The sequence below is a fragment of the Pinus tabuliformis genome, chromosome 6 (genome assembly GCF_031772625.1).
Source record: "Pinus tabuliformis cultivar Carrire ecotype Pingquan chromosome 6, CPIR1, whole genome shotgun sequence".
Taxonomy (NCBI): domain Eukaryota; kingdom Viridiplantae; phylum Streptophyta; class Pinopsida; order Pinales; family Pinaceae; genus Pinus; species Pinus tabuliformis.
Genome location: NC_142292.1, coordinates 1962938185 through 1962963538, shown reverse-complemented (window position 1 = coordinate 1962963538; position 25354 = coordinate 1962938185).

Below are 25354 nucleotides of genomic sequence, written 5' to 3'. Positions count from 1 at the left end.
GTATCCTCATAATGTGCTATCATTTCCTCCGTAAAAATTGACCAAGTGACAATTTTTTTACGAGAGAAAATCCATCGATACCATACAAACTGATGGGGTTCCAAATGTAAAGTTGCAATGTGTACCTTTTGTGTGTTTTGCACATTATGGAGATCGAAATAATGCTCCATCTGTAGTATCCATGTTACGGGATCCTTGCCATCAAAATTCCTCATTTCGATCTTTGGAATGTGGTGGGTCTTAAATCCAATGTTAGATTCTATGAAATCATGATTAACATTTCTTTTGTTCTCATGATGAGTTTCTTTTACTACCCTTTCACCATTAAGAAGCATTTCTTGTAGCAACTTTGTCAAATCTATCTTCAAATCTTCCATGTTTCCTTTAAGCTTTGCTTCCATGCCATCCATCTTAGCTTCCATTCCATCTATATTAGCATCCATGCCATCCATCTTAGCTTCCATTCCATTCTTTAAACCATCCATCTTAGCTCCAATTACTTTTTGTGAGAGCGAAACTTGTTGCACTTGGTCTCGTAATTTTAATATATCATATTGCATTTCTTCCTCTTCTTCATGTGTCATAGTAGAGATTTCGGGTTGCTTACTAGGTGTGTCCATTATGTTTCACAATTCCCTTTGAATCACTTCAAACTCCTTTCTTAAACAAAACTTATGCAAAATTTAAAAAAACTACACACCTTTTTTTCGCTTTGTAGGATCACGATATTGAATCTGATGTATCTCTGTAATTGCTTATCTCCAAGCTCTAAACTTTTGTAGTTTGGTAGCCCTATGAGTCTTCTTTCCAACCCCACAAATCTTATCGTGGTTGTACTCTCTAAGAAAGAGTTATGTTCAATATCCCAAGATGACTTGATTATAGACTAGTTTAGTAGAGCGAACTTGTACGAAGTTCCATGTGTCACTGTTTTGACCTTCGGCCTTGAAAATGATGTCCAACAAACTAAAGTCCATCCTCTTTTTGTAATTTTTTATGAAATTCAAATCCGATGCTCAGAGAGAAAGTTATGAAGATTTTCCCAAGGTCACATGTTTGAGATGGAATTCTGAAGCTTGCAAAAACCCTAAATTCCTCGGCTCATATCTCCGAAAAGGTATGAAATTCGGTCACGATGTTCATCATGATTTCGCCTCAAATGGGTTTCTTTCGACTTCCGAAGCTTCGTAGAAAAAATGTTATAGTGAAAATTCCACGATATCTGTTTGAAGCAACGAAACCCTAGAATTCAAAGCTCTAATACCAAATGTTATGTAACCAACCCACAAAATAGAAGAAAAGATAGATCAACGACTTCAAAATTAGCCTATTAAAGGGGGAAACCTCCTTTACATTACTCAAATGAATAATTCTTTGATCATTCAAATGAAAAAACTTCCTTTCTATATATAGGAGTCTAAGGGGTCACAATATAATCAAAGCCAACATAACAATAATAATGTGAGGGCACAACAATAATAATAGTGGGATTCTATGGGGCACAATAATAACAATATGGGGACAACATGAGCACAACAATAACAATAAGGGTTACAATGACAATAATAATGGGGGAATACACTAGTATTATAGGGACATAACATCAAGTGGTGTGGAAAATTAATGATGAGGCTATAGTGGACCTATCTCAACATTTCCTAAAGAATACGTGACCTTTTGGCCTCTTTCTCCAATCGAATCTGCCTCCTGTAGGTTATTCTCGACCATTATGTAGCAATTCTGAACTTCATGTACCATTTCAGGACAACCTCTTGTAGCAAAATCATTTTATGCATATCTCTCAAACAGTAGATTGGATTGACCTGAAATTTGGTGAGCATGTCACGATCATCCCTATGCACGAATCTCGAGAAAATTTAAAAATGGTTCTAGGTGATGGAGGGAAAATTCTCAGAAAGTGTGAACCGTAATTAGGCAAAATTGCTTGATCATGTTACCATCATCCATATGCATCTCCCCATGAAACAGCACGGCAAATGGATGCACGGATATCGAGAAAAATCAAAATTGTTTGTAGGTGATGGAGGTCAATTTATCGAAAAGCATGCACCGGAATTTACTGAAATTTCTTGGGCATGTTACCATCATCCATATGCATATCCCCCTGAAACAGCTCGATAAATGGATGCATGTTTTTCAAGATATGACAAAAATATTTTTTTTCTCTATGTATTTTGGCTTCCTATGGCAAAACAGAGCCCTCCTGTAGCATTTTAGGACAATGATGAAAATGAATGGAAAAATCTTGGGAATGATGGGTGGATGGTGGAAATAGATGAGGGTAATGAATTAGCATGGTCTTGGTCCTTCTGGAGGATATGAGCAAAGGAGGATAAAGTCAAAGTTTGACTTCCTTTAACTAGAATGTTGACCAACTTTTTCTTTTGGTGCTAGACTGTTCTTGTTAATTACAAAGGTTGGAGGGCACCTACATTAATGAGAGAGAGGCACACGGAGCAAATAATTTTTTTCCTTTTCATTTTTTTCTTTTTTTTTTCTTTTAGGCCTACTAGTTGCCACAATGAGGTTTTCAACTAGTAGGTCTACCCAGGTGCCCCCCAAGGAGGTTTTCACCTAGGATCTTGTCTTTTTCTCTTTTTTCCTCTTTTTTCCTCTTTTTTCCAACCCATTTACTGCCTCATGGAGGTTTTCAATCAATGAAACAATCTCATGAGCCTCAAAGGAAGTTTTCACCTGATATTTTTTTTATTTTATTTTTAATTTCTATCCTACTCTACTTGAAAAAACAAAATCATTTTCAAGTATAGGAATACTTCCAATGGAGTCATGTGTACATAAAAATGTTAGAGAAACTGATGTGTAGGCTTGAAATATATGCTTTGACAAGTTCCTGAATATGGGAGACCAGCTTCTTTGGTTAAGATGAGATCATGAATTATTGAAGAAGAGTGGGTTGTTGCAACTTAATGATTTTCTAGAACCATATTTCAATACAGTTGTGATGCCCCTGGTCCACTTGTTGATTTAAATCATATTGAATGTCTTCTTCTTCCATGAAATTTAGATCTTCTTCTTTTTGTTGATTATTCTCTTGAACACATAGAGGATCTAATGGTAAACATGAGGGAACTTTCTCAATCTTTGATTCTGATATCTTTGCTCCATCAAGTGCAGCCCATGATCCTTTGGTCTCCTCATTTTAATCTTCTTCTTCTAGATGTTGTCCTTCAATGACATCAATAGAATCTCTTTTTTGGAATACTCTTCCTGAGCTAAGATGAATACCATTGAGATCAAGATTAAATGTTAGGAAGTGTTGTACCTCATCGTTGTAAGTGGGTTGAGCTACTTCTTTGTGTGGCTTTTGAAATGGTGATACAGGTAGTTGAGTGGGAGTGGATCTTTGAGATGGATGTGGTTGGGGTTGTGGTTGTGGTGGAGGTGGACGGTAGGGTCAACATGGAGTTGGCTATGGAGGATATTGAGGAAAATATTGAGGATATTGTGGATTTCTCTCATAATTTATTTGCCAACCTTGTTTCCAATATTGGTTTTGGGGTTGAGATGACCAAGGTTGACAAGGATGAGGTGTTTTCCAATTACTTTGAGATGGGTGTGCATAAGCATGAAATTATGAATTAGGGTCTTGCATCATACTAGGTTGACTAGGCTGCCATGGTCCTCTTGGAGCTACATAACATAGCTGGTGATTGACTTGCTCCATTATCATCTTGGTAAACTTCCTTCAACCTTGGTAATGATGGGTAGTATTTAACATCACGTGATTCTGCATGGACAACACAAATATCAACATCTTCTTTTTCCTCATCTTGCATTCTTAACATTTCTACTTGTTTGCCTAGATTGTTAATAATTTTTGTTTTTTAAAGTCATCAAACAAATTTACAAGTTTAGCTTGATTTATCGATCTTGATGTTGATTTACTTACACTTGCCCTTCCTTTGATATGTGTTTGCATGTTTCACAAATTTCTTCAAATGATAATTGGTATACATCACCTCTACTCATGAGATCAAGAATATCAATCCACTCATCCCTAATTGTTCTAAGTAAGAGGGTTTTTAGTGTATCAGATCTCAAATGATGTAATTTTCCCCTCTTAACATTATACATGAACCTCTCTATTACATCCTCAAGGCTCTCATCTTCTTTTTTACTCATTCTAAATATTTCTTCTTTAAGATCATGATCTTTATATTTTTCTAGAAATATCTTTTGCATATCATCCCATGATCTTATTAAATTGGTCCCTAAACTCATGAACCGTTTAAGAGCTCCATCCTTCAATGTTGTTAGAAAAAATATCAATTTTTCAGTGTTTAGTAAGTAACCATAATATCTACAAAGAATTTCAAATTCAAAGAGAAAGGTTTTTGCATCCTCTAACATTGGGCCATGAAAGTTTGGAAGAAAATATGGAGGGATGTTCTTCATGTGCACACTAACATCAGTATCTTGAATGGGAAATCCAAGAGGATCTTCCTCATTGTTATCATCTCCATCCATTTCTCCTACCTTCTCAGTCACTTCTTCTTCTTCTACCTGCAAAAATGAATGGTGATGTGGCTCTTACTGCACCACATGATCAAATGTGGTCGGGGGGGGGGTGTGGTTGTTGGCATCGGAGAAATATTTTTATTTATTATTTTTTGAATAAGAATGTTAATGCAATGCAATTTTTTGTTTTTGAAACGAAATATGCCAAACGCAAATATTTTTTGTTTGCAAAAAGTAAAAAAATTTAATCAACTAGGGAAGAAAACAATGCATAATTTGACACCTACCTCGAAACGGAACCAAAAAGTGATGAGCCTCGATATTGCAACAAGAATGTTGCAACTCCCAAGGCTACCAACTTTAATTATCAACCAGGGGTTTGTACAAACTTAAGAAGTATTGACATTATATGTGCAGCATACAATGTGTCATTCCTTTGTTGTCATGATGTAATGGAGTGAATGTAATGGAATCAAAACCTAAACTAATTTCAAAAATGGAAATGTTACTTTGAAATGAAATTAACCCTAGGCAAGAACAATAATTCGTAATTGAAATCCTACGAGCATGAATTCAAATAAATAGGCCTAATTTACATTGCAAAAATGCATGTCCTAATTGGTTTTTATTCTTCCTCAATCATGGATTTAGAGCCTAAGGGTCATGATTCAACCCTAAGGGACAAAAACCAAGCTTTTTGAGCAAATTTGGGCAAGTATATACGTGCTAGAAGAGTGCTACAGGAAGTTACAGGTGTTGCTACAGGAAGTTACAGGATTTGCTACAAGAAGATATAATTCACCGAATGACCAAGAAAATCAAATCCAAATTGGATGAGACAAACATTTTTATTGAATAGGATGTCTTAGGTCTCCATTCCAAGTGGAATCACTCAAAAATACCCCTGTTAACACATGCTAAAAAATAGCAGAAAATTACTAGTCTAAAATCTAGAAATTCGAGAACTAGTGAGCTAGTTAATCTATCAAATTCCTAACCTAATCAAGTGCAAATGAAATGGGGTAAATTTTTTTATTAACTTGAATTTTTTTATGATATAATGCAAGTGGAATTAACTCAATTTAAGCTCATTAGCATGTTCTAAAAAATAGCAGAAAAATACTACTATTTTCCACAAGGGACTAACAAAAATTTAAATTTGAGAATAAGAAAACTAATCCAAGTAGCTCAATCATTACTATGACCTTCCAAATTTGTTCCAAGGATTAAATCATGCTTGTGATCATACAAAAGAAATTATTTCAACCATTTAACCCAATCCTACAACAAGAAAACACCAATACTAAATGCAAAAATAGAAAAAAACAAGAACAAGAGATGCATGTGAATAAGAAGTGAAAAGAAGAAAATTAAATTATAAAAAAGAGCTCTGAGGATCCTTAGATGGACAAGCCCAAGGATTTAGAAGCTGAAAATGGCACCAAACATCATTATTTCCATCAATACAATTACATATGTGCAAGAAATGAAACTGGAGTTGCAAAAATACAAGTTTTCTCCATAAGAAGACTAAGAAAAATCAACCCCTAGACAAAAATTCAAATTGGTACTTATACAAGATGATGAGGAAGCATTCTCCTTGAAAGGAGGAAATTTTTCCCTCCAAAATCTCTCAAATAGTGGATCTGGTTCCCAACACTAGGAATCTGCATTAAATGACAGGGAACACATTCCTAGATTTTCTCAATCATTGGAGCTCCATAATTTGTGCAATAATTTTAGAATATATTGTTGATTTATTATCCAATGTTGATCCTTCTGTAGTAGGGAGCAAGTCCCTAAATTATTTCCTCCTCAAATCTTCATAATCTGCCCAATATTCTCACAATATTCTACAAAAATAAATAATATTAGGCACAAATATGAAATCATCTCTAAACCTTTCTAATGAACATATGAAAGCTAAAAAACATTAAGTGTAGAAGGAGAGGTTTAAAATAGCCTTCATGTGCCTAAGAAATGTTAGATGGGCCTTAATCTATGTCTAATTCAAAGGCCCACCAACAAGTATGAGGTTATAAAAATAAATCCAAAGGTTAAGTAATATTTAACTAAATAATTGAGTTTTGAACTAATTGTGTTATTAGAAATTAAAATATAGTAATGTCTAATAATGTTAAGCCTACATTCATTATCTAAAAACAAAAATAGTATCACCATAAGCATAATTATCTATTGGGGGAGTTCACCTAGAAAGGGGCTTGTTCGCTTTCTTAGTTGTTGTGAAATTAAAGATTTGTCGGTTTCTTAACTAGCACTAAAAAAAAATTCTCTGTTTTGTTTACTTATTTGCTATGAAATTCCAGATTTGTTGATTTCTTGACCAGCACTAAAATTTTGTTTTCTATTTCATTTACTTGCTACTACAGAGCATCAATTGAGAGTAGAGTCTCCTCATGGGCTTCATTCCACTCCACCAACACATTTCCCACTATATCTATATAGATATATATATATATATCCATTATTTATTGTTAATATATATCCATTCTTTACAAACCCACTTCCCCACTTCTTCTTCCACTTCGATGACAAGAATTAGTGTTCCATGTGTGCTTCTCATTTTGCAACAAATTCATCCTAAACATGGTGTAAGCTCTGGGTACCTACAACTAGAGGCATTTGCACTAGCTTGAGCATGCATATAAGGATGAAGATCTCTTTTGCTAGGAATTGGGATAGAGTGAGAAAGAGATCTTCAAGATAAAGTAATGGACATAGTGAGAAAATATGAGGGAGATGCAACACATCTCGACAAAGAGTGAGTAAGTGACCAACAACAGAGCAAGAGGCAAAGAATTTGAAGGAGAGGGGAGGGAACAAAAGGAGAAGAATGTGAGAGAGTCATAGAATTCTTAGGAGCAAACAACCAAGGGCATAAATAGGATGAGAGGAGGGTGACGGAATGTGACAAAGAGGAGGCGAAAGGCCAATTACAAAATGGTTGGTTGAGCCATGTGGAGAGAAGAATGGGAGGGAGGGAGGCAAAGGGAAATGAAGAAAAGAAAGAGACAAAGGCAGGTGACAAAGAAGGCCAGGTGGAAAACTAGAGAAACAAAGATAATAGACCATAAAGTGAATCCCAAAAAGAGAGAAATAGTAGAGTGCATAATAATTAAACCAACACAGTATAATAATCCATAGCTCAAATGAATTATAAAGTTGATAAGATCCTCCATGCTTATGTCGGTGACACACAATGAAACCACATTGAATTCTCATTTCAAAGCAAATCATGGTGAGCATCGAATGGACTTTCTCTAATAATCCCCATGTCACTCATGTCGTGAAACTCTACCATGTGTATCGCTCATGTCATGAAGCTCTACCATGTGTCCCATGCTCAAATGTTGACAATAAGATGGCATGTGCATGTGAACGACAAAACCTCATTCCAAGGCTCCTCATGTTACCACCAAGAGAAAAATTTGAAAAGATAAAATAAAGCACTCATTTATGAAAATGTTGGATTTTTTATATACAATATTATTATTATTCTATATGATTGAAATAGATCGAAAATATTTATATAAAATATAAATATAAATGATAATGATGAGGACTAAAACTATATGGCATCAAGTTGTAAGGCTTGGCTAAATCATTAAGGAATATAGGAAGATGTAATTTTACAAGATATAATATTAAAAGTATTATTAGATTTAAATTTAAAGAGAAACTATGGTGAAATAAAGAATTAGAAGATAAAAAGAAGCTAGAATACTATAAGAAGGTTTCCAATTCTAATATAAAACATCGAAAGTACATCTTAGTTCTGAATACAAAGAAGAAAATCAACATTCCTAAAATACCAACAAATCCCACAAGCTACATAGTGAAACTAGGCATTAGACACTTCCTAAAACACCTTGGGATGCAAGTGTCTATCATCTTTTAACACTTTTTTATATATAATTTGCATTGATGGTGGGCTTTAAAAAGCCATGACCAATCTTCTCCAAGACAACAATATGTATGCTCACTTATTTTGTGTATAAACAATTAAAATAACAGTTTTTAACATATTTTTTCTAATCTGCAAATCTTATATTACACCAGAAAATAAGTACAATACATGATGTGGTATAACACCTCAATTAGCCCTTTGTCTACCTGTATGGAATCCATCCCATACGTAAAAGTTGAGTTTCAATCCTCAATTTTCCAAAATAGACATAAAGAGTTGGTTATATCCAAGGTTTACATTACAAAAACTGTAAAAACTAGTTTTCGAAGCCATGGAAACCTAGAAGACTAAGAATAGTAAACACATATACTAAATATTATATAAATCGATAATATCACTAACAACGGTATCATGCCACATAAACATCATGAAACTAGATGGCTATAGCAAGGTGCACATGTTCGCCAAGAGGTGGCGGCTCTTCATCGTGAAGTAGGGAAGCTTCCATTCTTTCCTTGTGTTCATCCATAATATGGTAAAGTGGATGTAACTCATCCATGAAAAGACAAAACTCATCTCTACTTTCATTAGGATCAAATAAAACTTTTCTTGACAAGTTTTTAACATGCCAATATAGATCAATAGTGTGTAAATAGTGGTTATCGCATGCTCTTGGAGTGCCCAGGTTTGGAACCTAGTTTATAAATTCTACCATGACCTTTGAGTTAGATTCATTTCTTTCATTGGCAAGATCCTGCACAAATTATATCAGAAATCTCATGTTGAACCACTAATGGAGTGTGTTCATGGTATTGATCAGCTGAAGCACAAGCTTGGGATTGAGCTTGTGTATTCTTACAAGTGCCACAACCCCCAACACCCATTCTCGAATGAGCCCTTTGTATGGGCATAGTGATAGCTCAGAGGATAACACAACAACCAAAGATAAATCAAGGGTTAATACCGGATGAATGGGAGGTGAAGTGAGGATTACCATTCAAAAAGGGAAACCTAAGAGCACTGAGAGTGAGGAGAAAGAACAATAGGGAAAACATTGGACTTAAGGGTTTCACTTTGGAGGGAAAGTAAAGATGATAGATGGACTAACAACCCATCAAACTACATATTCAAAGAGCTAGAGACCAAACCAACCACTATGAATAGTCATGCATTTTATTACATCGCTAGCAAACTCTTTGGCATTTTTATAGTCTCCTTCTTTTTTAGCATGCCCTCACAATGGCCCAAAGATGAATTAAAATGGAGTCATCGTGCCCTTAAATAGACTAAATTACATGAGAATACCATGGAAAAAACTATAGGTTACACAAACCTAAGCCCTTAAACGACCAATGATAAATTGACTATGAGCCAATCAAGTTTACCCTAACAATCCTCTCATCAAACTTGACATCGAGAGATTAACTTGGTCCCAATACCTTTGTTAAAGTCCATATAAAAAGTTACCATCCATTGAAATACATGGGTAACTAGTCATTGTATCCGCTAGTTTTTTATGACACCTTTTCTTATACATGGTTCATCAACCATCTCACATATTAATATCTCACATTACCCCACCCAAGTTAGCAATATATCATCCACCCCATACCTATTAAAGTGGTCCATTCCATGACTTTATCATGCATAACTCCATGTGCCACTACACTACATGTATTTCTTGAATAACAAACCTTACACTAAACTAACCTCAAGCTAGAATATAAGTACACCTACCACCCTTATCTTGTTCAAGTGGTTGATTCCACAACTTGATCATCCATCCTATCTATGCATAAGAGGGGTGGCATCATGTGCTACCACACTACCACATGTATGCTTGAATAATAGGTCTAACAATAACCTTAGGGGATACTTGCTGCATATGGCTAGGCTTTACAACTTGGACCAAACACTCTAGGGTTTTCATTCACTATTATGGCTCTTCATAACATATTGGTTCCTTCTCAAAGCCTTGAAACCATCAAATCCATATATGTTATCACATGCATGCAACTACGTAACCTTTATCTCACGACCCATGCTTTTGAGGACCTTTTTATTATGCCTCCATTGCACTTTTCTCACCTTGACCTAGCCTTCTAACGTCATTTTCACTCACCATATTCATGGGATCTCTCATGGGATCAACTCTGAAATATGATCTTAAATAGATCCATCCATCATTCAGTAGCCTCTTAAATTATCAACACCCACCAATGTCATCCATCAGGGGTCATGGCCTTCTTGACCATGCTATGAAGCCCCACCAAAATGGATTGTCATCACATGTTGTCTTACCAGTGGTGCATGCTCCCAAAACTCATTTAAATAACAAAGCCACTTTAACAACTATCACATCCTAGGGACGTTGCTTCCCATAGATGCAAACATGAACACGTCCCTCTATACTGAACCAAAAGTGTTAATTGCAACATTGTCCAAAAATAAGGAGCAAAGCTTCTAGTCAACTCAATCCTTGCTCGGGATTCACACAACCATAATATCACTCTTCTTATTTGTTAAACATATACATTGCAGAAAGAGTATGAAACATGAAACATGAGACTATATTTTTTATTAACAAAACATTTACATTTATAGTACATGGTTTGACCATTGGGTTCCACATCCCAAGGTCTCTTGGACTTCCTTAGTCTATTCCGCTTCCACACTAACCCTTAGAGGATTAGGTGTCCAACATTCCCCCCCCCCTTAATCCGAAGGGTTATGTATGAGTCCAAGAAGAGAGTTGTAATACAAAATGTGCAAAAAATGCATGGCAGCACTAGGCTGAATGTGCTCTCTGAAATGTTGGTATAAAGAGCGGTGGTTTAAGGATGACCACCAACACTGGAACGCTTAGTGCAATTCCGGAACTCTTCCAAGTCTAGCATGAAGCTCAGGTCTTCTGCTACAGGAAGTGCTCCTGATGTTTTGAAGAGGGAAACCTTCAACCATGAAAGGGAGGTTTCACCCTGCATAAAAGGGATAACTTCAACCTGAAAAGGGAAGTCTCAACCTGCGATGGTGTAAGGATGACCAACAACTCTGGAATGCTTAATACAATTCGTGGAACTCTTCCAAAATTGGCAAGAAGATGAAGTCTTCTGCTAGAGGAAGTGTCCCTAATTCTATTCCTGGAGCTCTTCCAAAACTAGCAAGAATATGAAGTCTTCTGCTAGAGGAAGTGTCCCAAATTCTTTGAAGAGGCATTACCAACTGAAGGCATGCTCAGGAGCATCTTTGTCTTTGGCTACAACTCTGAAACTGATGTGGCAGGTTGTGGCTCAGGCTCGCTTGATGTGGCTTTGAAGCTTGTAGATGACCATCATTTCCCCCCCTGTCAAATACAAGGTGAGATGATGGAGAAAACTCAACTGCAAGACTGTTAAATACTCTTGAACAAGTTCTAACATGTGACTGGAATATCTTCTTAGCTGTTGATGTCCATTGCCAAGAAGCGATCCATCCAAGATGAATCTTTGTTCTTGCAGGAGGTTTGTTTTTGAAGAATCTATTTGAAGAATGATTGCTTTATGACAATTCTTACATGGATGAAGATCAAAACGGTGATCTTTTAGATGGCCAACTCAGTCACAGTGTTGGCATTTCACAATATATTGGTGTGGAAGAGAACCGAAATCTGAAACAGCTGAAGGTGAACTGTGATGAATGAATCCAGCACTCTGAAACTGAATGGGCTTTGAGTAGTCTGGAATGTGAAAAGACACATCCTTGTCATATCCAAGACCAGTTCTATGCTTGTTATGGACAAGCTCTTCCCAAGGTCTAATGATGGGCTTGGGAAGTGGAGACTGAATTTCTGCATCTGCATATACAACTGCTTCTTTATTGGGCACTCGATTTGAATCAACTTCAACAATATTGACTTGTTGTTTATGGGAGTCTGTTTCATTGTTCTGAACAGAAACAAGTTCAGAATGATGACTCCATTGTTGTAATTCTGCTTGCTGTAGCTGAGATTCAAGCTCTAAAAATTCAATCTTGTCATGTACATCTTGTAAGCAACTGTGAATATCTGTGAGAAAATCCTTGCTGATTTTTATTGTATTATCCATAGTAGAGAGTATTAGATTGTCCAGTGACTCTAATATTGCACCAATTGGAGCCATTTTTAACCTCAAAAAATAGTAAAACAATGAGGAAAAGATGGACACCAATTGCTCTTTTATATAAACTTATGGCAACAACTTCAAATCAATCTTGGCAGCTTGCAATAGATTCAACACACAAAGAATGGTGATATCCGGAAAATAGACTCCTCATTCAAAAATGAATTTTCTCCAATTCACATGAGAATTTAGCTTCCAACAAGGCAACAAGCAATTCAGGCCTCAAAAAGATATGTTCCTGTACCAGCCTTGAATCCAAGAGAACTTGTCCTGGCAACAACTTCAATCTAGTTCAATAACAATCTCTGATATGAACAACCTTTAAGAAAATACACCAATTCGATCTACAAAGGATAGTCTTGGCCTGAAACAATTTCCACTGAACTCCTAAATAATGCCAAATTGTTGCAACTTTAAAGAATATAAACAATCCCCAATTTTTCACATAAAAGGTGGCTTACAAACATGTACATAATCTCATAAACTGCAAAGCTGAAAGCACATAAGAAGCACCTTACATTTGCCAATTTTGAAACGGCAGATGATGAAGTGCTCACCCCCGAAACCCTGGGATGAAACTTTGTTACAAGTTTTTCCAAAACAAGTGCTTACAATATCATCAATTTCTTCATATAAAATAAGCAAGACTGTAGTGAATGGCAACACTCAAAAAACATGCATCCTAAGTACAAAAACTTAGCACATTCAGGAGGCCATCTCTGTCAGCCCTTACAGGAAATAATCATCTTTTCTCCACGAAATGAAACTATTGATCTTCAGTTCAGCAGCAAGCAATGAATTAGCTTGCTCGAGATCTAAGAGGCCAAACAGTGATAAATTATTTTTCGATATCATGAAGTTTGACATCAAACAACTTTCTCTTCATTTACTCCCTCGAGAAATAGATATACCTTGATTTTTTCATTATCCTGATCCGAGTGTTGTGTAGGATGCTTCTGGTATTTTTGCAGCAAAGGTTTGTAAAGGTGTTGCTATCTTTACTGGACCTTTTGACTCTGTAACTGCTGAAGCTCGTCAATGAGCAAGGCCTGAATTCTAGGTCTTTTCGCAATGGTTAGCAACTGAGAAAGCTCCTCTCGCTGTGGTGTGCCAAAGCTGAATAGCGTATATATGCCAAAATAGTATTTAAAAGCAAAGCATATATCTATATATATATATATATATATATATATATATATATATATATATATATATATATATATATATATATATATATATATCTGTAACTGTTGAAGCTCGTCAGTGAGCAAGGCCTGAATTCTAGGCCTTTTCGCAATGGTTAGCAACTGAGAAAGCTCCTCAATGTCTGCGTTCAAATCGCTCGTTGTGGTGTGCCAAAGCTGAATAGCGTATATATGCCAAAACAGTATTTAAAAGCAAAGCATATATATATATATATATATATATATATAGAGAGAGAGAGAGAGAGAGAGATATATATATATATATATGTCTCAAAACAACAACCACAATAATATGACCCACTAAGATTTTAATTTTGTAATAAATGATCCAATTCGACATCGTTCCATGGGAGAGTGCAACAACTTATAGGTTGAATCAGGAGTTAACGCAGAACCAAAAATATGACCATAATATATCCGCATATCGTTCAATGCACATTTGACTGTTATGCATCTCTACGCTTGCCAATGCTCGAGGTTCTACTCTAGCTGCAATGGTATGACAGGCCCATGTTGTTGGCTCGACTCTACAAATTTCACGTAGGAAAACCAAACACTGCAACGGTTCTTTAATCAAGTTGATCCGCAATCCTCAGTCCTTCAAATAACGCTTCAAGAATATCTTATAAAAACGTTTGGCAATGGAATAGCGCTGACATAGTCTGTATTCTCAATCATAATCTTGATGGTCTAAGATTCAAATGCCATGACATTCGACTATGAACTTGGCAATGGAGGTGAAAGGTTCACATAAGGGGAGGCCTCTCAAGCGATGCTGAAATGGAATTCCCATCTTACTGTGACGTGAACCACGAGAATTTTGAGAGGGTATTGGTCAAAAGAACTGGCACAACTCTGGTTGAAACAATTGACACAACCTTTTAAGCTTAGATGTGGGCACAATTCACTTGAGAAGACTGCAACCGTCAGCCTGAGGTTTCAACGATGGGTCTCTCAACAAGGACACATGAATACAATTTGCAGCAGTAATAAATAGACCATTTCAAGGCAGCAAAGACCCAAATTTTAAATCCTCCATAGCACTGCAAAGCGGCAAACAACTTTGTAATACAACAAGAAACTCAAAAACAACGTTTTGGGGTCTTGAGATTTTATTCCAAATCAATTTTATAAAAAAAAATCCTTCAATTCATTATTTCATCACTCTATTCTGAGTAACGCTTCAAACACCAGCATACAGAACTCAACACAGCTGACTGAAATGAATGCAATGTCTAAGTTTTCAATGTTTTCAACCAAATTCACAGCGTCCAACACAATTCAATGTATACATCCCACATATCAAGAACAGCAACCAGAATGACACGCAGAGAAAGGCCACACACATAGTGGCTCACACTTGAGCAGGGCAGGAATTCGCCCTCTCCGATACCATGTTAAACATATACATGGCAGAAAGAGTATGAAACATGAAACATGAGACTACATTTTTTATTAACAAAACATATACATTTATAGTACATGGTTTGACCGTTGGGTTCCACATCCCACGGTCTCTTGGACTTCCTTAGTCTATTCTGCTTCCACACTAGCCCTTAGAGGATTAGGTGTACAACATTATTGCCACACTTGTGTGCCTCTCTCACACTCCAGCTCCTTTAGATCATGTGTTAACTTTGATACCAATTGTTATGAAAATTGTACAAATATTATAATATAATAGGAACACAAATAAACACAAATGATGACAAATTCACAAGATACAAAATTTGCATGGTTCACCCAATATGGCTTACATCCACTAAGAATGGTCAGACCTTTTATCACATCATTATAAAATAATTCGCCATTTTTACAGTATTCGTAGTTTCTTCCATGCCCTCATAATGGCCCAAAGGTGAATTATGATGGAGTCATCCTACCCTTTAATAGACTACATTACATGAAAATACTATGGGAAAAGCCATAGGTCACAAAAACCTCAAGCCTATAAACCACCAATAGTAAATTAAGTCTATGACTTAATCAAGTTTACCCTAACTGCCCTAAAAATAAGGATGGGGTCCTCCTTGTGTAATATGTGTGTATTTTATTGTATTTGGAGCTTATTTCATTGATAAGTCATCTAACCTAAAGAAGCAAGTGAACCGTAGTGGATTCCTTCCATAAATGGATCAATTGTGAGGTGTTTCTATAGCTTAAGGGAAGTTTGATATAATCAAGTAAAGGGGAATTCTATCTTTTTCTAGGATATCTTGTGTGAGATATAATTTTCATATCTAACATACATAAAAATTGGTATTAGAGCTCTTTCTTGGGCCAAAAAGAAAGTTTTTTCTATTAAGTTTTCAATGGGACCCTAACACTAAAATCAATTCTTGTAGATTTGTTAGTAGAATTTCAAGAAATCTCTAACATATATGAGTTTCTCTTGAAAAAACACCCAAGATATATATATAATAAAAATAAATAAAGGTCCAAGTAACATGAAAACAACTTTTATCTATGTATCACATATTTGTTTTATCACATGGGCAAGACGGTGCATAATGTTGCTCCACAAGTTATTTAAAATAAAATTTGTTGAGATGCAGTATGGGAGTGACCATGAATCCAAAAAACAAGGGGATTCAATAGGAATGATCTTCTGGACCAGTGATACCATAATCTAGTTTTTCTTGGAAAATAACTCATAAAAATGAACGAATAACTATTGAAAAAGTAGTTCAAGTCTCCAACTAAGCTCATTTTTATTCATTTTCTTTGAGTTACTTTTCAAAATAAAACTATATTATGGTGCCTATGTTCAAAGGTCATTCCTATATTTGAAAGATATTGAATCCATTATTGTTTGTCTTCCTAGTCACCCCTATCCTATAACTCAATATATTTTTCTTTGTTTTAAATAAATTGTAGAGGGAACACCATGCACCATCATGCCCCTACAATAAAACCAATATGACCTTCATATATATAATCTAATCTTATGATAGGTAAGAATAATATATTTAAGGCATTTGAGGGCACTTTCACTTTGACCCAATAACTAGCTTAAAGGCATAAGAGTGGTGCAAGAAGGTGCTCTTGCACATTATGCCCCAACCATTGGTACATATTATAAGGGGAGACAAATCTCAATAAATTAATAGTTTCATATTAATCCTGCACAAAAATTGTGGTTAGAGTTAGAAACAAAACCAAAATTCTACTTTATAATCTTCAAACCCTAACTTATTCATTCAATAAAGAAGAAAAAAAGTAAACCATTGCATTAACATAACAAAAAGGTAAAAGAATGTAAAAAAAAAAATACCACCAATGAGAACATCAAAGAACACACCTAGTGGACAAGTTTGTTGAAGTTGATGGGATCCAAAGACCCTCTTTGGGATGGGTCCTTGGCTTCCTTAATGTGGTTGTGACTCTCTCCTTGGTTGATAAGCAAAGTGCCTAAGAAATAAATATGTTATTAAGAGGAAGTGTTCCTCAATATTCAGATGATATTTTGTAAGCATAACTCTACTTGTGACAATGGATGAATGGAGTGAACTCAAATGCTTTCTTAAATGAAAATAGTGGTTAAAATCCCTTGATGTGGTCTTCCAAATAGTGGCTAAAGGTGACAAAATAAATATTAACAATAGTAATTATCATTTAGGATATATCACATATAGCTAACCTACAATAATGCCAATTTAAAGACATTGATGAGGGTTGGAAATAATGAAAAATGGCTTTATATAGAGAAGTGCATATTTTGGGGGTATTATCTGTGTCATCCAAGTGCACTTTTGAGGGGTATTATTTTCACTATCCCTATTTTGTCAACTTTAGGGTTTGAATAGGTCATTTTTGGTGAGTTTGAGGTCATGTGATGGTGGAAAGGGGTTAAAAATGGAGGTTATGCATGCCAATATTGACGTATTTCTATAATATTAATAGAAATGTTGTTATGAAACCAGCGCAAGAAAAGATAGAAAAGATAGATCAACGCCTTAGAATTCAGCCTCTTCGAGGGGGCAACCTCCTTTACATTACATAAATGAACAATTCTTGGATGATACAAATGAAATTACCTCCTTTCTATATATAGGAGTCTAAGGGGTCATAACATAATCAGAGCCGACATAACAATAATAATGTAAGGGCACAATAATAACAATAGTGGGCTTCTATGGGGCACAATAGTAACAATATGGGCACTACATGGGTATATCAATATAATAAGTGGGTTATACTAATAACAATAATGGGTTACACTAGTAGTATAGGGGCCTAACATGCCCCTCTCCTTCAAAAAGCGTTGTCCTCAACGCTTGAATAGTTCTTGATGCTTCGGTATAAAATTCTTGTCCTCCCATGTGGAATATTCAGCAGGTAAGTTCTTCCACTTGATGAGATACTCTAAAATTGATCGATTTCGTAGCTGTCAGGTTCTTGTTTCTGTGACTGCTCTAGGTTCCAATATGATTTTTCCTTCCTCTTTAATTTCTGGCAATATTGTTTGAATTTGGATCTTTTGCAACTTTTGAATAAGTGGCCATACTTCTTCGTCCTTCTTCCATTCATCCCTTGCTTCATTTATCCAATCTAGTTGGATAATATAAATAGCACAAAACAATGCTTCCACATCCTCATCCTTGAAGAGTCTTCCCATTCGGTAAGGTCGCCATTTTTTAAGTGCATGTAGTATTGCCAACATTTCCTTCTCATAAATAGCTTGCTTGAGATGTAGCAGTAAAAATACCCAATCACCTACATCAAAACATTTTTCACTACGATGTTGATCTACCTGTTGTTTCGTTTGATTTTGCACCAAAGTGGTGTTATCCTTTAAAAGTTGGAGAACTTGTTGTTGATGCTCGATGTGATCTTTCACTGCTTGAACCTTTTTCTTCTTGATATGTCCTTCTATCTCTAGAGTTTGAGGAGTGGTAATTTCTTCCAATCCTTTACAAGATATGGTCGGATTCATTTCTTGATGCTCGATGTGATCTTTCACTTCTTGAACATTTTTCTTCTTTATATGTCCTTCTATCTTGATAGTTTTAGGAATGGTAATTTCGAACAATGAATTATAAGATACGGTTGGATTCATTTCTTCTTTCTCGATGTGATCTTTCACTTCTTGTACCTTTTTCTTCTTGATATGTCCTTCTATATTGAGAGTTTGAGGAGTGGTAATTCTTGCCAATGCTTTACAAGATATGGTCTGATTCATTTCTTCTTTCTCTGGGGTGGGGTCTTGACATATATCTTCTTCTTTTGTTGTTTCTTGATCCTTTTCTTCGTCCTCTTCATATTCTATGTAAAATAATTTCTTCTCAACACACTTATGACCTTTAGTGCATTTTCTATCACAATTGTAACAAAGCCCTTTTTCTCTTTTTTCTTCCAATTGTTGTGGTGTAACCCTTGTAGGTTGTGGAAGGCTAGGAGAAACAACACTTCCATCTTTATAGTTGTGAGGGCTACGCTTCCTAGTTTCCATAATTTTGCTTTCCACTATGTCACAAAGCCCTTTTACTCTTTCCAATTGTTGTGGTGTTGCTCTAAAGAAGGTGTTGCTCTTTGTATCCTCATAATGTGCTATCATTTCCTCCGTGAAAATTGACCACGTAACAAGTTGTTTACGAGAACAAAGCCCTTTGTACCATAAAAATTGATCTGGTTCTAAATATGAAGATGCAATACATACCTTTTTTAACAGTTGTACACCATGTAGATCAAAATATTGCTCCATCTGAAGTATCCAATTTACCAGATCCTTGCGATCAAACTTCCTCATCTTGCTTTTTCTTGATTTTAGGAGCTCGACCTTGAAACGACTATAACTCTGTACTTTTGGATCTTTAAGTTCTGAAATTGTGACCTATAGTATTCCTCTGTGTCCTCTTTCCAATGCCACAAGTCTGATCCAAATTGGATTCTCCAAGAAAGAGTTATGCACAATCTCCCAAGATGACCTAATTATAGACTAGTTCAGTAGAGCGAACTTGTACGACGTGCCACGAGTCACTGTTTCAACCTTTGGATCTAAAACCTGCATACAAGAAACTACAGTCCGTCCTCTTTCTGTACCTTCTTAAAAAATTTCAATCTGATGCTTAGAGAGAAAGTTATGATGATCTTCCCCAGGTCACCTGTTTGGAATGTAATTCAGGAGTCTGCAAAAAGACCAACTTCCTCAGATCATATCTTCGTAAATATTGCGCGAAAAGATCTGAAATTCAGACCCGAGATTCAGCGCGATTTCTTCTCAAATGGGTTTTTTTTCAACTTCTGAAACATCACAGAAAAAAATTTATAGCGAAAATTCCACGATGACCTGTTTGGAGCAGCGAAACCCTAGAATCCAAAGCTTTGATACCAAATGTTATGAAACTAGCTCAAGAAAAGATAGAAAAGATAGATCAACGCCTTAGAATTCAGCCTCTTCGAGGGGGCAACCTCCTTTACATTACATAAATGAACAATTCTTGGATGATACAAATGAAAATACCTCCTTTCTATATATAGGAGTCTAAGGGGTCATAACATAATCAGAGCCGACATAACAATAATAATGTAAGGGCACAATAATAACAATAGTGGGCTTCTATGGGGCACAATAGTAACAATATGGGCACTACATGGGTACATCAATATAATAAGTGGGTTATACTAATAACAATAAGGGGTTACACTAGTATTATAGGGGCCTAACAAATGTCATAAGTGTTTATGTGATAACAAATTTCACCCTAATGTGTGAGGTTAGGAAAAAATCATATGACTCAAATATAATACATTTTCTTTACCCAAAGTATAGAGAAGGCCAAGTAGGGGGTGGAGTGTCCAAGGAAGGAGGACAACCTGTTGAAGGGAAATGAAGAATCACCTATCAACCACAAGTCAAAAAGTTGATATGTGTACAATATCTCAATAGGGACAAGATGGTCATACCCATGCTCATTAAGATATCTCATAATAATGATACAATCATGTCGTAATTGTTTAAAAGTTTTCACTTGTGACATTTTGACAAGTCTTGCTAAAACAACCATTGTTAGCATCTTTATCCTCCATTTCACCTCATTTTCCACCTCCACTAGGCATTCAAAAGTTGTTGGAAAAAAGTTATTCTTTTACCTAATAGAGGAAGCACGTATATTACCCTTAATAAGTGCACTACCAGTGTAGAAAATACCCCCAAAAGCTGCAAATCTCCACAATGTTAGGTATGTGTTATATTATTTGCATGATTATCCCCAACCATTGTAAAATGTGTGATGCACAATGGGGGGTTACAAGGATGGTTGTAGTGCCCCTGGAAAAAAAAAGCAAAAACAAAAACAAACAAACAAACAAACAAAACAAAACAAAACAAACAAAAACAAAAAAAAATATTTGGTTTTCTACATCTATTCTTGGCAGTTTCATCACACAATTTTTCTAGAAGTGGTTTTGTGATGCATAGTGATATTACCCATGGTTTTGTAGTTTCAGGGAAGGAACTACGGTTGTATTCTAATCCTGGGTAAATGGATTGGAAATTCATGGATGTCGTGGGATATATATGTTGTATTGTAACACTATACACAATAATATATATATAGATATAGATATATATATATATATATATATATATATATATATATATATATATATATATATATATATATATATATATATATATATATATATAGATATATATAGATATATATATATATATATATATTGAAAAATATTGGTTCTTTTCTTGGTTTTAGGTTTCCAAGATAAAATCTTTGTGTTTATGTGTGTGTCATTGCATATTTTTAATAATAAGAATGCGTTTGCATAAATTATTTGTGCAATGTTAAAAGCTAGATTTGATATCGGAGAAATTTTGGCTTCAAATGGATGCCTTTATGGCTATGGGGTTTGGATTTGGCCTTTGGTATACCCTATTACAGTGGGAGATCTGTGAAAGTGATTCTTATGGGGAAAGGAAATGGAAAGTAGTTCAAAGATAGAGATCAAGAAATTCAATGGGAAGAGTTTTGAGCTATGTAAGCTCAAAATGGAAGATTCGTTGGTGGAAAAAGATGAGTGGATCATTGTGGATCCAGGTTTTGCACCGATGAGGATGTCAACAAAAGATTGGACTAAGTTCGATCGAAAGGCAAAGAGAAAAATATGATTGTGTCTCTTAGATTCAGTATCACTGAATGTTTCATGGGAGGCTATAGCAAAGGCTTTGTGGAACAAGTTAGGGGATTTAAAACACTCCCTCCCACCCCCTTGTACTATCCTAAGCTGCAAGACGTGTTACTTATTTATCTAACCCGATGTCCAAGGTTTGATGAAGATGGGGTTACTAAAATCCTCCTTCTTCAATTTTTTTGAATTAAATTATGATGCCAACATTGTATCCATACCTCGAAGTATTCAAATCTCAAAATTGATGCCACAACCATGATCAGCTTGTTGAGATATTTCCTACCATATAAATCTATCTCAATCTAACTCTTGGATTAAGGTTATGCACTTTTGAAGTTTGAACAATAAAATAAGGTTGCATCGACATTTGGATACCACGTGGCATCCAGGTTTCACCCACATGTGACCCTTATTGAACTACCACATCAACTTAACACAACTCCATGTTATTATGATACTGCACATGGCATCCACGTGGAACTTCTACATGATTGTTGTATTGATCCATGTCACCTTAAGTTCCTACATGGCATCCACATGGCCACTACAATGTTGTCTCAAGCATGGGTTCCACAAGGTCCTCCTTCTTGTGCTTTTTTGGGCATTCCCTGTTATACACATTTTGGCCCAAGTTCCAATCGTGGTGGGTTCTCTAAACCATGTCAAGTTGGATCAACACAACCCTTCCACTCCTTTTCGGTCGCCTGTCTCCACAAGGAAGCACTAATGCCTCCCAGAGGTGAGTGTTGGGTAGTGGACAATGTTCTGAATTGGAACCATGGCTATGTTGAGCCCATCTTATCACAACCCATCAACAAGTCATGGCCCCAAGTGCTTGATAATAGACAATGAGCGGTTTTCAGAGTTTTGCAGTGGAACCACGGCTAGATCAACCAAATCTTGTCACCACCCATTGTATGTTGAAATTACAAGAAGTTCTCATTGACAAGAAGCGTGCAATGTCAAGGCCCCACATGGATGCTACCACGTGTACTTAGTTAGGCTCTTCCCCACATTTCTTTGCAAGTGTTTCTCGTTATATAAATTTTGGGGAAAATTTGGATCTCAACGAGGTCCATAGACTCATTTCATGCTAGCAAGTAGGCATAAGGGTTCCCTCTAGGTCATGTCCATGTCATTTTGCTTAGTCTTGTTTCCACCCATGGTGTTCAATGCTAATGAAAGTGAGGAGCGGTGAGCAGCAAGCGGTAGGCAGAATTCTGGCGCTCCAAGTTCCACCTGAACCCCACACTTAGTTGTCATTTTCATTGTATCGACCTCTGCCTATCCATTACTCATACGAAATATGGCCGATGTTTGAAAAGCAATGGTCATTGCAACCTAGTTCCAGTAGGGAATGGTTCCACCAATTCTTACTCAATATCGGCCTGCCTACTAGCTAGGTTAACAAATTATAAAATTTTTGAAATGGGTGGTCTTGTCAGATAATAGGCCCGAAAGATAGATCTTTTCATGACAACTGTATTTCCATATACCACCACCCCACCATCTACTAATTCTCTTTTTTGATTTAGAACAATGAGAACACCCTCTAACAAGTTGGCCCCTTTAGATTTTGACTCAAGATTACAAGGTTAGTCCTTTGGACCCCTCGACTTAGCACCAAGTGTTGGTGATTTGTGACAAGTGAACATATTAACCTTAGTGATGGCTTAGAGAGTTAGGAAAGTTCCAATAGTATTGTTATATGATTGAACGTCAATCCATAGTCTTGATTTGATATGAGAATTATGGGATCCCACCCCCCAATCGGGAGACCTACGAGCATATTGAATATACAATAATAATCAAGTAGATCCATTGCTTGTAAATAAAGATTGTCATGTAAAGAAAGGAAAGTATGGAAACATGGTCTATCACTTCCATCATGAACCTAGCACTAACCAACACATTGTAGCACTTCATTTCCATCATAAATAAATAAGATAATTGTGATTCACGAGTGTGGAAGAAAACTTCATGATTCAAGCATTCAACACATTATAAACTTGTAAGGTAGTTTTTCAATCTTTAGTTTGATAGTGAAATTTAGGAAATCAACTATAAACGTTTAAGATATCACGTTATCATGCATCTAGTATTTAACTACCTAGTTCAAGCATACACTCTATCTTCATAAACATATAAGGCAGTCAGTTAATTGTTACCATAACAGTGAGTCTCAAGAATTCACTCATGAACCTACAGGATTAATAATTATCATAAGCACAATAAGGCATATCATAGCCTGTAGTATAACATGCACAAACAAGTATACTTATATGAGTGCATTTAGTTGGCTGGTAACTAAAGGAGGTACTTCAACTCTCTACCCAACAATAGGCCAACTACACTGCAATATTTCCTGGAATCAACCACCCCTAAATCGAATCTAAAGTCTGAGGGGATTCTTATTCAAGGGAATCACACCAAGGATAGGGTCACATGCTCAAGAGGTGGATTCCATTGCCCATTTGACTTATCTGTTTCCCTCTAATAGTAAGTGCCATAATGATTTCCTCACTCTTATGAGCTTAATCCAGGAATTCAACCCAACATCCAATCCAATTCAATCTTTCTATTTGGCTCCAAGAGATCCTTACTCTTTCTTTGGCCAACTTTTGTTTACCATCACATTCCTCCACTCCTTTTCGGCTACTCCCTTTTGCTATAGACTACCCGAGAGAGTGTATATGTCCATCCTTCGACACATAATTCCTTCCCCTTTTCCAATGTATTGATTCCTGTGTTATTTTTTCTCCTACGTTTTGTGTTATCTATTTTTGCATATTGTATGTTTCCTTTCATCTAATCACATCCTTTCATCTGTTAGGTGGTGTTTTGGTTTATTACACCACCTCATCCCTCTGAGTGAGGGTGTCATCCCCACCACTCGACTTTGTCTTCTTGGGATTTCGCTCCCTTTATTTTGATCCATGAGGAGGAATAAGGATGGTGTCATCCTACCTCATGTTTCCCACTCCACAACCTTCAACACTTGTTAGTGCAGGTTGGTGGTTGGTCAGGAAGATGTTAAAGAGGTTAAATCTTGACAGTATGGGTCTACGCAATAGGCACATCACCAAAAATCAACAAGCATGCACAAGAAACCTACAAGAATGCAACACGAAACTCCCTCATAACATTGGATTCATGTGTCCCTTCATTCAGGCCAACTAATTAAAATTCACCTTTAATTTATTTTATGTTTACAATAAAATGCCTCAGTCAGTTATGGCCTCCATGCTAGCATTACATAGTCACAATTTTAAAATTACAACAACAGCGATAATGGGACGGATGTTACAAACCCCACCCCTTTAAGGAATACCATCCTTGATGTTCTATAAATAGAGAATAGAAATAAATCTGAGCTTTACAATTACAACTCTTACATCAGTGACATCTTCCATGTTCTGAATTTTCATGTCTAGTCATGT